General features: G+C 46.9%; 1 long non-coding RNA gene across 2 annotated transcripts; it reads left to right on the top strand.

Moving 5' to 3' along the window:
* The first annotated feature begins 1,251 nt into the window (after positions 1 to 1,251).
* LOC114026370 lies at positions 1,252 to 4,707 on the top strand. Of its 2 annotated transcripts, XR_003567121.1 has the most exons (5): positions 1,252 to 1,454; positions 1,578 to 1,644; positions 3,161 to 3,331; positions 3,564 to 3,722; positions 4,491 to 4,707. It is a non-coding gene; the product is annotated as an uncharacterized LOC114026370 (long non-coding RNA). The 2 variants fall into 2 exon arrangements; XR_003567122.1 differs by lacking the exon at positions 3,161 to 3,331.
* Positions 4,708 to 10,478: the final 5,771 nt, after the last annotated feature.

Raw genomic sequence — 10,478 nt, 5'->3', positions numbered from 1 at the left:
TATGAAATAATTATATGAAACATTATAAAATAAAATAAAATAAAATAAAACGTGAAATAAAACTGTTAATGATCCTAACACAAAGAGGTAGTGGGGTGGGATGGTGCAAAGAATCGAGGGGGGGCCCCCACCGGGAATCCTAAAGAAACAGGTTTAGAGCTGAACACCCCTAGAGAACATCTAGTCCAAGCGCTCCCTTTTTCAGAGAAGGAAACTGAGGCGCAAGGTGCCACAGTGTGAAAGCTGGGACTCCAACTCTAGTCTGGAACTCTTGTCCCGCTTTCAGATCCCAGCTCTGCGATTTACTAGCTACTTGGTCTTGGGTGGGTCACTTCTCCCTCTGGTCCTTAGTTTCCCCTTCTGTAAAAGGAGGGGGTTGGAGTAGATAATCTCACAGTTGCCTTCCCTTCCAGCCCGAAAGCGCCTAATCCTTTGTATTTTCCATGAATTAATTAAGTGGCGTTAGGTCTGGAGGGAGGATTTGCTGTGTAGTAGTAGTACCTTGGTCCTGTATCGTGGCAGGGCTGGGGGATAACGATTTTTCCCCAAGGGAGGAGAAGGAGTAGGTCCTGGGTGGCCCTAGACTCTGATACAGTCTTGTTCACCTCTCATACCCAGCTTCAGGCAAAGAGAGTTGAATTAGGGACTGGGGTGGGAAAGGGGGAGATAGGGCTGCCTCACTCCACCGGTTTGCCCTATTCCCTGAAGCTTCAGATATTCCAAAATGTGGGCTCTGTACTTTTTTGTCCCTTTTTTTTTAGTCCTCTCTGAAAAATTGCCCGACAGCTCAATGCTTGGAGATCTGCCGCTGGGGGGGGGGGGGGGGGGGGGGATAGGGGGTGCTTTCTAAGTCCTAGTTAATTAGATTGGCTCCTGCATCCTGGGCTTGCCCTGCTCCCTCAGGCGCCTCTTTCTTATTCAGAAAATCACTTTTTAGGCAGAAGATAATGTTTTTCTGAGTCTCTTTACCGAGCACCGAGCCCTCCCCCCTCCCCAGCATCGAAACCCGTGTAACTTTACTCTTAAAGTCATAGGTCATAGGAGGGAACTTCAGAAGTCATCTAGACCACCCTCTTTGTTTTACAGATGGGGGAGCTGAGGAACAGAGATGGGTCATAATTTATCCCAATCAGTATGTCAATCGGTGTGGCAGGGCCAGGCTTCGAGCCCAGAACCTCTGATCCCGAATTCAGTCCTCTTTCCATTCCAACGTGTTGCTGTCTGACTCCCTCATTTTGCAGGTGAGGCACCTGAGTCTCAGAGAGGGGAAGTGACTTGCTCAAGGTCACACAACCAGGAGGTAGAAGAAGCAGGACTCCAGCCCCAGGACTTGTGACTGTGAAGTGAAGAGTTCTTGATACTGAAGCATACCACCTCGAGCTCTAGGAGCCAAGCCCAGGCCCTCCTTGTTCTCTGAGTGGTCTCTCTTCGGCCTTCGAGGGGCCTACCTGCAGGTGAGGAGGCCCTCTTTGGGCATGTTTCTGCAGCCTGTTCCCTTTCTTTCCCATTACCTGCCCACAATTTTGACCTTTGCCTCCATAGTAACCTCATTGTTCCTTTGGTGTCTCTCTCTGTAGCCCAGGGCTCTGGCCTGCCATCTTTCTCTCTTTCCACTGGAGAAGGCACTGAAGTGTTTGGGACCAAGTAAGTACTGAGCTCCCATTTCCTTTCCCCGTTGCCTGGTGCTGGCACCACAAAATCTTAGGACTTGAAATTGTAGCCATTGCAATGTTCACCTCTGTCACATTGGAGGTTTTCAAATTGATTTCCCTCATGCCATAGGGATTGCAAAAATGATTGGTTCCATTTTACTGCTGAGAAAATGGATGCAGAACACAAAAAGTGGCAAAGATGAGAACTACCTCACATTTCCATAGCACCATAAAGTTTGTGTAATATTTTTCTTACCATACAACTGTGAGAGAGAGGTGTTTGTTGACTCCATTTTACTGATGAAGAAACTTAAGCCTAGAGTTCATCTACTCCGTCCCTCTGCCTTGAGTCTTTCCTCACCTGCTCCAGGCAATTCTCTGCCCTCTACTTAAATATGCCTTGGAAATAATGTTATTGCCTCTCTCGGCAGTCTCTTACCATGGAATGACCCATGGATTTGGGCTCAGAGAACCTGGGATCAAATACCACTCCTGCCACTTGCTACTTCTGTGACCAGGGGCAAGTCCCTTCCCCTCCCTGGGCCTCAGTCTTCCCACCTGTAAATTGAGGCGGTTGGACTCAGTGACCTCAGAGGTCTCTTCCAGCTAAAAATCTACGATCCTCTCGGAAGCCTCTCGGAGGCCAAGAAGCTATTACCATTGGTTAAGTGGAGGGGGTTAGCTCATGTATCGAAGGGAGCAGGTACAAGGGCTTCCTTGGTCTTTCTTGTTTCATGATAAGAATTTTTGGAAGATGTTTTTTCCTTTATTGTGCCATTGGCACTTTCCAGTGGCTCCCTATCCATAGACCCCTCCTTCATAACAAAGGGGGCCCACCAAGCCAGGCCAGCCGACACAGGGAGCACAGTTGGCAGGGTCTGCCCGGTGACCTCTCTTATTTTTCTGCTGTTCCTTGGGCCTCTGGAAGGCAACTTTAAATCCAGCCCAGTGTTTTTCCTTGTGGGACTTGTATAGAGGACAGCAAAACTGGGGAGAACTGGGCACCCCAGTAGGGTCTCATTGTTTGTGGCCACGTTGTCATACTGAGCAAACCAAGATCAGAAATGCTCTTGGGGCCTTGGCTCACTAGCTCCGAAGTGCATGGTTGGGTGGAAAGAGCACCAGATTTGGGAATCCCACCTCATGGGTTCAAATCCTATATGCCTCACTTCTTGTGGGACCTGCCTTCAGAAAGCCATTTTCCCTGTCTGCGCCTCAGATTCCCCGTCTCTTCAATGAGGACGGGGGAGTAAATGATCTCTCAGGGAAGGTCTTCTAAAGCTATGACTTTATGAACTCACTGTCTCCTCAGTATTGAGGGTTAGAGACAGAGGGGGAAGGACAGTACAGAATAAAGGGAAGCAAGTGTTTATATTTCCATGGGATATGAGGGTAGGGATAGTAATCGTTCCAATTTCTAGATTTTTTTTTTTTAGGCTTACGTAGTGCTTTCCTCACAAAAGTCCTCGGAAGTATATAGTGTGAATATTATTATCTCCATTTTACAGATGAGAAAACTGAGGCATCCCTGAATCTTGTGATTGTGAGGTACCACAATCATTCTCGAGATAGATGCATGAGCTGCTCCTCTGGGCTTATGGAAAAAAAAAAAAAAAGCAGAACTGATTGGTGTGTAGCCCTTCCTGGAGGCAGGGAGATGGACAAAATGGCCTCTCAAGGTACTTTCTAGTCACAGAATCACCCAATGTTAGACCTATAAGGGACCTTGGAGATCATCTAGTCTAACCCCCTTATTTTATAAGTATGGAAACTGATCATAGTCAGTCACCCAACCGGCATTACAAATGAGTTGCTAGGATTTTGGAAACAGTATTTATCTTGTCTACAGTGTGGTCTGAGCACCCAGTGTTGAACTTAGAAAATGCCAAAGGTTTTACTGTCTCTTCTAAGTGAAGGTCGGCCCAACTCCAAGTCAGCCCCCATTTGTTTGGCTCCTCCTGCTTGTTGGAGGGGAACGGGAAGGGATCTGTGTCCTCCAGGAGGTCTGTCAGCTGGCATCGGGACAACATCTGGTTCCTTCCTCAGGAGGGTCTCCACACAAGACCAACAGTTGAGTTCTTTTCATTTCTTTCTGCTCCCCCTCTGTACCCTAAGCTTGTGTTTTCTAATGTTTTATTCATAGAATGTTAGAGTTGAAAGGAATCTTAGAGAATTATCTAGCTAAGCAACTCTGCCTCACTTAAGTCCCATTCACTTGAGAGTCAAGACATCACCCCGTGAGGTCTTTGGTCCTCTTTGAAAACCAAGGACAAACCCACCATGACATTTGACAGTTGAGGAAACTACTACACAGAGACTGATAGTGAGTTGTTCAAGGTCATATATGCAACAGGGCTGGAGTGTGAGTTCAGGTCCTTTGACTCTAAATCCTTGTCCTTTCTGCTGTATCTGAGGTGCTCAAAACCTTTTCCCCTCCTTGTTCTAGTACTACAGAAAAGAGCTGATAAAATCCAAAAGAATTCAAATGACTATTTCTCTTCAGTTTAGAAAAACTTCTGCCCCTATACCCCTGCCCCAATTAGCCTTCCTAATTATGTTTAGGTTGATAGTATAACGAGTTTACATTTCCTCAGGCTTCACCTGCTACCATTGGGAAGAAAGGAAGTGGTCCCTGAGTGTGAATATGCTGGGTGGGAGATGGAAGTTAGTCTTAACTATTTTTCTCAGGGGTCACCCATACCACTGATATCGACACAGGAATCGACTGAGGATTGCCATTTAAAATGGAAACTTGAGCATGTCTTTCTGCGGGTGTGTGGTGCAGTAACCTGGATGTCTTGGTCTTAGATATTCGCTGACACTGCTATTCTCTTCCAGGAAATATCACCGTCAGAGGGAGCTGTCAGGCACACCATGTTTGAGATGTGAAAGCACCTGGGTGATGAATTGGGGCTGGGAGGTGGGGAAATCGAAGCAAGACAAATGGGATGGAGTTTCATAAGCCAATTCTTCCCATGTAGGTATTAACTTAGAAGAATCAGTACCAGCCATACCCTGATGCCAGCTATTGTCGAATAAACGTATTGGTTCTACAGTTCCGAAAACCAGAGCACTATATAGCCTGGGGACCTCCTTGTCCCGGGTGTTACGATCTCATCCACAGTTGTCTTTGGGAGTAGATGGTGTCTCTCTTGGAACCTGCCCATTAAAGTCTGGGTCTAGGGAGCTGGGAGCTTTGTTGTGTTTGTAATTCTGGGAGAATAAGGATCTTTGGAACCTGATCCATTAGTCTATATCTACTCTTCCCAAGGGAGAAGGAAGTTCTCTCACAAAGCCTTTCCACTTTCTCCCAGCTGCTATTTTCTTCTCAACTTGCTTGTGATTAATTAGCCTGCAGGGCTTTAGCCCAGGGACAGAGTCCCTGGCTTACCTGGGTCTGAACCAGATGTCTCCTCCAGCCTTTAGTTGCTGAATAACTGGGACAAATTCCTGAGATGTCGCCACTCCCTGAGCATATGTGGGGAACAATCAGAGCTGCTCACATTTAACTAGCATGTGAAGGCTGAGGCAACCAGCAAAGTCCTGGAACTAGGCCTCGAACCCAGGCCTTTTGGTTCAGATGCCACTGTTCTGTAACTTCCAGCTTTGTGAGTGAAAGGATGTATCCAGAGGGAGCTGCAGTTGTAAAGCACTATATAAATGTCTGCTCTTACTGCTTGTATTACTTCATGGGCATTATAGAATCCATCCAAAAAAAGCATAGTCTACTGATTCTTCCTCACCACCCAACAAATCAACCGAATTTCCACAGACATATCTTGGTTTCTTGTAAGCAGAGGATCATTGATTTTAGAGTTGGAAGGAACCTTAGATCACAGGTTGCCAGAGCTGGGTGGGACTTTAGAGCATGGAACATAGCATGCTGGACCTGGGAGGGACCTTAGCACATGGAACACAGGTTGCCAGAGCTGGGAGGGGTTGTAGAATGCAGGAGAAACATTTGCTGGAACATGAGAGACAGACCCTTCTTTAGAAAACTATCTGAGGACAGTGGTGTCAAATACGTGGAAGCAAAGCCACTGAGCCTTCCCTTGGGGGCTGCATATGGCCTTGGTTTGAAATTTTAATATCTCTGTTTTATTGTCTTTTACTTTGTTTTGTCCAATATTTCCTGATGCCATTTGCATCTGGTTTGGGCCACATTTGGGCCTGTGTTTGACCCCTCTGCCCTACGAGTCTCTTTGCTAATTGCAACACAGAAATACAGAGCCTCAAGGACCTGAGATATAGGGCTAGAAGGGACCTGAGATCATCATGTCCACCCTTCTCATTTTACAGATGAGAAAACTGAGGCACAGAGAAGGTAAGTGATTTGACCAAGGCCACACAACAAGTTAGTGTCTGAGGCAAGATTTGAACCCAGGCTTCCCTGACTCAGAGTCCATCACTTGACCCATTGCAGCTCTTTTCTGCCTCTAGACCCTCAGAGTTAGAAGGCCCCGGAGGCCTGTATAGTCCATCCTGGGCTGGAACAAGGAGCCCCTGGAGAACACCCTCCAAAAGTGGCCATCCAGGCATCCCTCCCCCTCCTTCGAGCCTACCTCAGTGTGTTCCTTCATGTTGTTCTCTCGCTATGCGTCTGTTAACTGGTGCTGACATCCAGCGAGTTGCTTTTTTTCCTCTCCAAACCATTTAATGCGTATTTCCTTCCTGGGTCACCATCGAGTCCATCGGCTCCACTGCTGCTCGATCAGTTTTCCTCAGTACTGGCCTCTCAGGCTCCTGGCTCCTCTGCTTCAGTTTCCCTGCCCCTTGTTTCTGCCTGCTTTGTGTCTAATTTGCTGCTCTGCTCCTGCCCCATGACCCCCTGCTCCGAATTCCTGCAAGAAGCATCGATTGCTTCCAAACTCCCATTTTGCACTGTTGGTGGCTATGAAAACAGAGCACTCAGAATCTCCGAGGGCATTTAGGCCAACTGTGGCCCGTGCAGGAGGCTCTTTGATAACAGCCCAGACAGGTGGTCAGGCAGCCTCCGTTTGGCCACCTCCAGTGAAGGGAAAGCCCTGAGCTCGGCAAAGCAGCCCTTTGCATGCAAGGGCAGGCAGCTCGAACTGGCAAAATGTTTTCCCTTATGTGGAACCTCAACCTGCCTCCCTCCTCCTCCCTCTCTTTGCTCCTAGCTCTGCCCTCTAGGGCCACATGGTAGGGAGGGCGTCTTCTACTGAGCAACCCTTCAGATACTTAAAGATAAGTTTCTTTTTTTTTTTTTCCCCCAAACTAAACATCCGTACTTTGGTCAATTCAGGCTTAGGCAGCATGATCTTCCTCCAGATGTACCTTGGTTTGCCTTTGCCTTGGTCCTTCCCAGAACTGCCCGTGCTGATCCAGAAGTGGTCTGACCAAGACAAGAGTAGAGAAGGAGGCTTGGCTGATTTGAATGCAGCCTGAGTTGGCTGACTTGTATTGAGCTTGCAATTCCCTAAGACCCCCAGATCTTTTTCAGACAACTCGCCTAAACATGCCTCCCCTTTCTTGTACCAGGGAAGCTGAGGTTTTTTTTTGGGGGGGGGTGATCCTAATGTCTTTATCTTGTCCTTGATGGCAGGTTTAGTGAGAACAGATGGATGGATCGGGCAGATCTCCTTCCCTGGGCTCCTTTGAGATTTCTGAATCTTTAGGAAATGCTAGGTAAAGGGCTGCTTCTAGAGCACTGGATTACCATCTGACCCCACCCCCACCCCCAGGCTACAGAGGACTCCATCTGTGTCTGGAAGTAGGCAGATCTCTGGATAACTGGTGGTTTTCTTAGCTCCCACTCTTCGAACTTTAGTGCTCATGGGGTTTAGGAGTCCATGGAGTCCTTGGGCTAGGAGGACTCTGGAGGAATAACCCACACCTGCCCTTAAGACACCCTTGTTCTTACATAGGATCATAGAATGGAGAGCTAAGAAGGGCGTTCGAGATCATCTGGGCTGACCCCTTTATTTGGACCTCAGAGAGGTTGAGTAATTTACCCAGAGTCCTACATCTAGTAAATGACAAAGCCAGCCCGGATTTCAGACCCACTTTCCCTTCCTCCCAAGCTGGTGCTCTTACAATCTCATGTGGTACAGAGGAATATTTTTTTGGCTTTTGATTGGTTGTCTTCATGTCTTCGATTGTTTGTTTTTTCCCTTTCCTGCCCATCCCTTTCAAAATTCAGCAGTTTTTCATTCATTCAAGAAACATTTGCTAAGCACCTATTTTGTGCCTATATCAGGCTTGGCACAGGAAGAGATGCAAATTTCTCGGCCCTACCTTGCAGTTGCTTTTCCAGTCTGGTAGGGGAGGTAAAAGAGGAAGTGTGGCATAGTGTGGAAAGAACATTGGATTGGGAGTCAGAGAACCTGGGCTCAAAATCTGGCTCTCTTATTGCCCAGAATCAAAGAATCTTGGAGTTGAAAGGAACCTCGCTCTCATCCTGTCCATCCTTAGCTGAATAAGATGTCTAAGTACTTATCCACTTGCTAAGGGTATGACCTCGGGCAAGTCACTCCCTATTTCTGGGTTTCCCTTTCCCCACCTGCAAAAAGACGGTGTTGGACTCCATCCAACCTGCTTCAATCTGCAAGATCCCCTCCACCTCTGTTTCTTATGACCTTAGGACATATGTACCGATAACTACAACTCAAATGAGAATATGGGAAGTACAGAAGAGGAATCAAGGTGCTTTGAGAGTAGATGAAGGAGAACTCCCTCACAACCAGGAGAATTCAGGCTAGACCTCCTGGAGGATGTCAGTAGGGAGAGATGGGCAGGGTGGGGGACAGGGAGGCTTCATCTTTGTTATCCCAGTTGGCCTGCTGGCCAACAGAAATGCTGCCGTGTCCCTGACTGGGTGGAGAGATGATTCCCCAGGCAGTGTACTGTAAATGCTTTTTTGCCATTGATTCCCAGTCCCTCTTCTCCACTCTCCCTCTTCCCCTGTCCAGCTCTTTAATGGGGACGACTTTGCTCCCTCCCCTGCTATTCTGGGGCCTTCACTGCTGGGAGAGAGGTTGCTATCAGCACAGTGCAGCAGCAAATGGCATTAACTTGTGACTGACGTGTTGATCAGCGCCTCAAGACCAGAGTGTGGAATTATTGACTTCTGATTAATGAATTGAATCTTCTCTGCAGTAACCCAATCCCCGTCATCCTAACGGGTTATTTATTACCACTGGTAGACGGCTCATCATTGGGAACGCAGATTCTGCCTTTCCAGGAGCCTTAGGGCCAATATCTGGCTTCAATCATGCCCGTAGTATTTGAGCTGAACCTTGTCTCCCTGGACAGGGATGTGCCACATGGACACATGGACCTATTTCCAATTTAGTGAATAGACCAGAGGCTAAGGAGATGGGAGTTCCTTTTTTTTCCCACTGTTTTTTTTTTTTTTTTGTCTTTAAATGGATGAAAGGATGGATAAATGGATGGATGGTTGGATGCAGAGAGAAACTAATTTTGGGTTAGTATAGAGGTCGTCCATGGGTTAGAAGGCCTGAGACCTCCCTTTTTACCTGTTCTGAAGCATCCAGACAGACAGTAAGGATCAGTTCTTACTCATGTACACTGAAAACAGGTTTGCTGCAGCAAGAGGGATTTAGGTTAACTACACACAAGAACTTCCTGACTATGAAGAGAACTAGGCATCAGTTTTTAAATGTGTAAAATAAAATATGCTATTACAAAGGAAACTAATTATACTGAATTACAGTTATCGAAATAGTGAAAAAAGAAATAATAAGTTCATGGCCCCAGGTTAAGAGTCCCTGAGCTAGGCTATCTCCCTCATTTAAGAAATGAAACTGAGATCCAGAGAGAAGAAGTTACTTGCCTAAGGTCACACAGCTAGTAAATTACAGACACCCAGGATCTGGCCCAGCCATCTGACTCCAAATCCACTGCTTTTTGCACAACACTGTCTCTAAGGTGTATCCCCAACCCGGCCCCCAGAAGAGACACAATCTGTGATTGTTTAAGCTTAGGTGGGGACAGGGAGATATACTTGGTGACCTCTGACAGGTCAGTTATCTCAACAATTCAGCATTTATTAAGTCCCTGTTCTATACAAAGCTTTATGCCAGCTGCCTGGGGTACAACAGACAAAGCAATAAACAGTCCCTGCCTTCAAGGAGCTTACATTCTACTGGTTTCCAGTTGCTTCTGACCCTGGGATTCTACTATTTACAAAGCGTCAATGCCAGGTCTCCTGTTGCTATTAGAGAACCTCCATTTCTGCCTTGGTTTCCCCATTTATAAAGTTGGGGTTAATATTATTAAAACTTTTTTTTTCAATAGACTTGTTGGTGATACATTATCAACTTCTAAGGGAGGAAACATGGTTTCAATCTGGTCTGAAAAACGAGATGTCCCAACACCCACATTTCACACTGGAAAATGGTAACCCTTCAGTTCTTACACCATCATAGAAGACTTTGCATTATATGGCAGCTGGGGTTAGTGGAAAGACAATTGGGCTAGGAGAAAGAAGACTTGAATTTTAGTCTGGGTTCTGATGACACTTACTTTCTATGTGACCTTGGGCAGATCGTTTTCCCTCCGGACCTGAAAATGAAGGGGTTGGACTTGTTCTTCAAAGACCCTTTTTAGGTCTGACACTGTGAGCTCTCTCTCCCTCCCCTCTCCTCTCCTCTCTCTCTCTCTCCTCTCCTTTCTTCTTCTCTTCTCTTCTCTTCTCTTCTCTCCTCTCTCTCTTCCTCGTTCCTTCTCTCTCTCCCCTCCTCTTTTCTCTCTCTTCTCTTTCTCTCTCCTCTCTCCCCTCCTCCTCTCCTCTCCTACATAGGCTTCCTCGTAGATCGGAAGAGCGTCGCCCCCGCTCCCCCG

This window comes from Vombatus ursinus, unplaced genomic scaffold, assembly GCF_900497805.2.
Source record: "Vombatus ursinus unplaced genomic scaffold, bare-nosed wombat genome assembly UNPS02004691.1, whole genome shotgun sequence".
In the NCBI taxonomy this organism is placed as follows: domain Eukaryota; kingdom Metazoa; phylum Chordata; class Mammalia; order Diprotodontia; family Vombatidae; genus Vombatus; species Vombatus ursinus.
The sequence above is the reverse complement of the archived record's forward strand: the minus strand, read 5'-3'. Positions and strand labels throughout refer to the sequence as shown.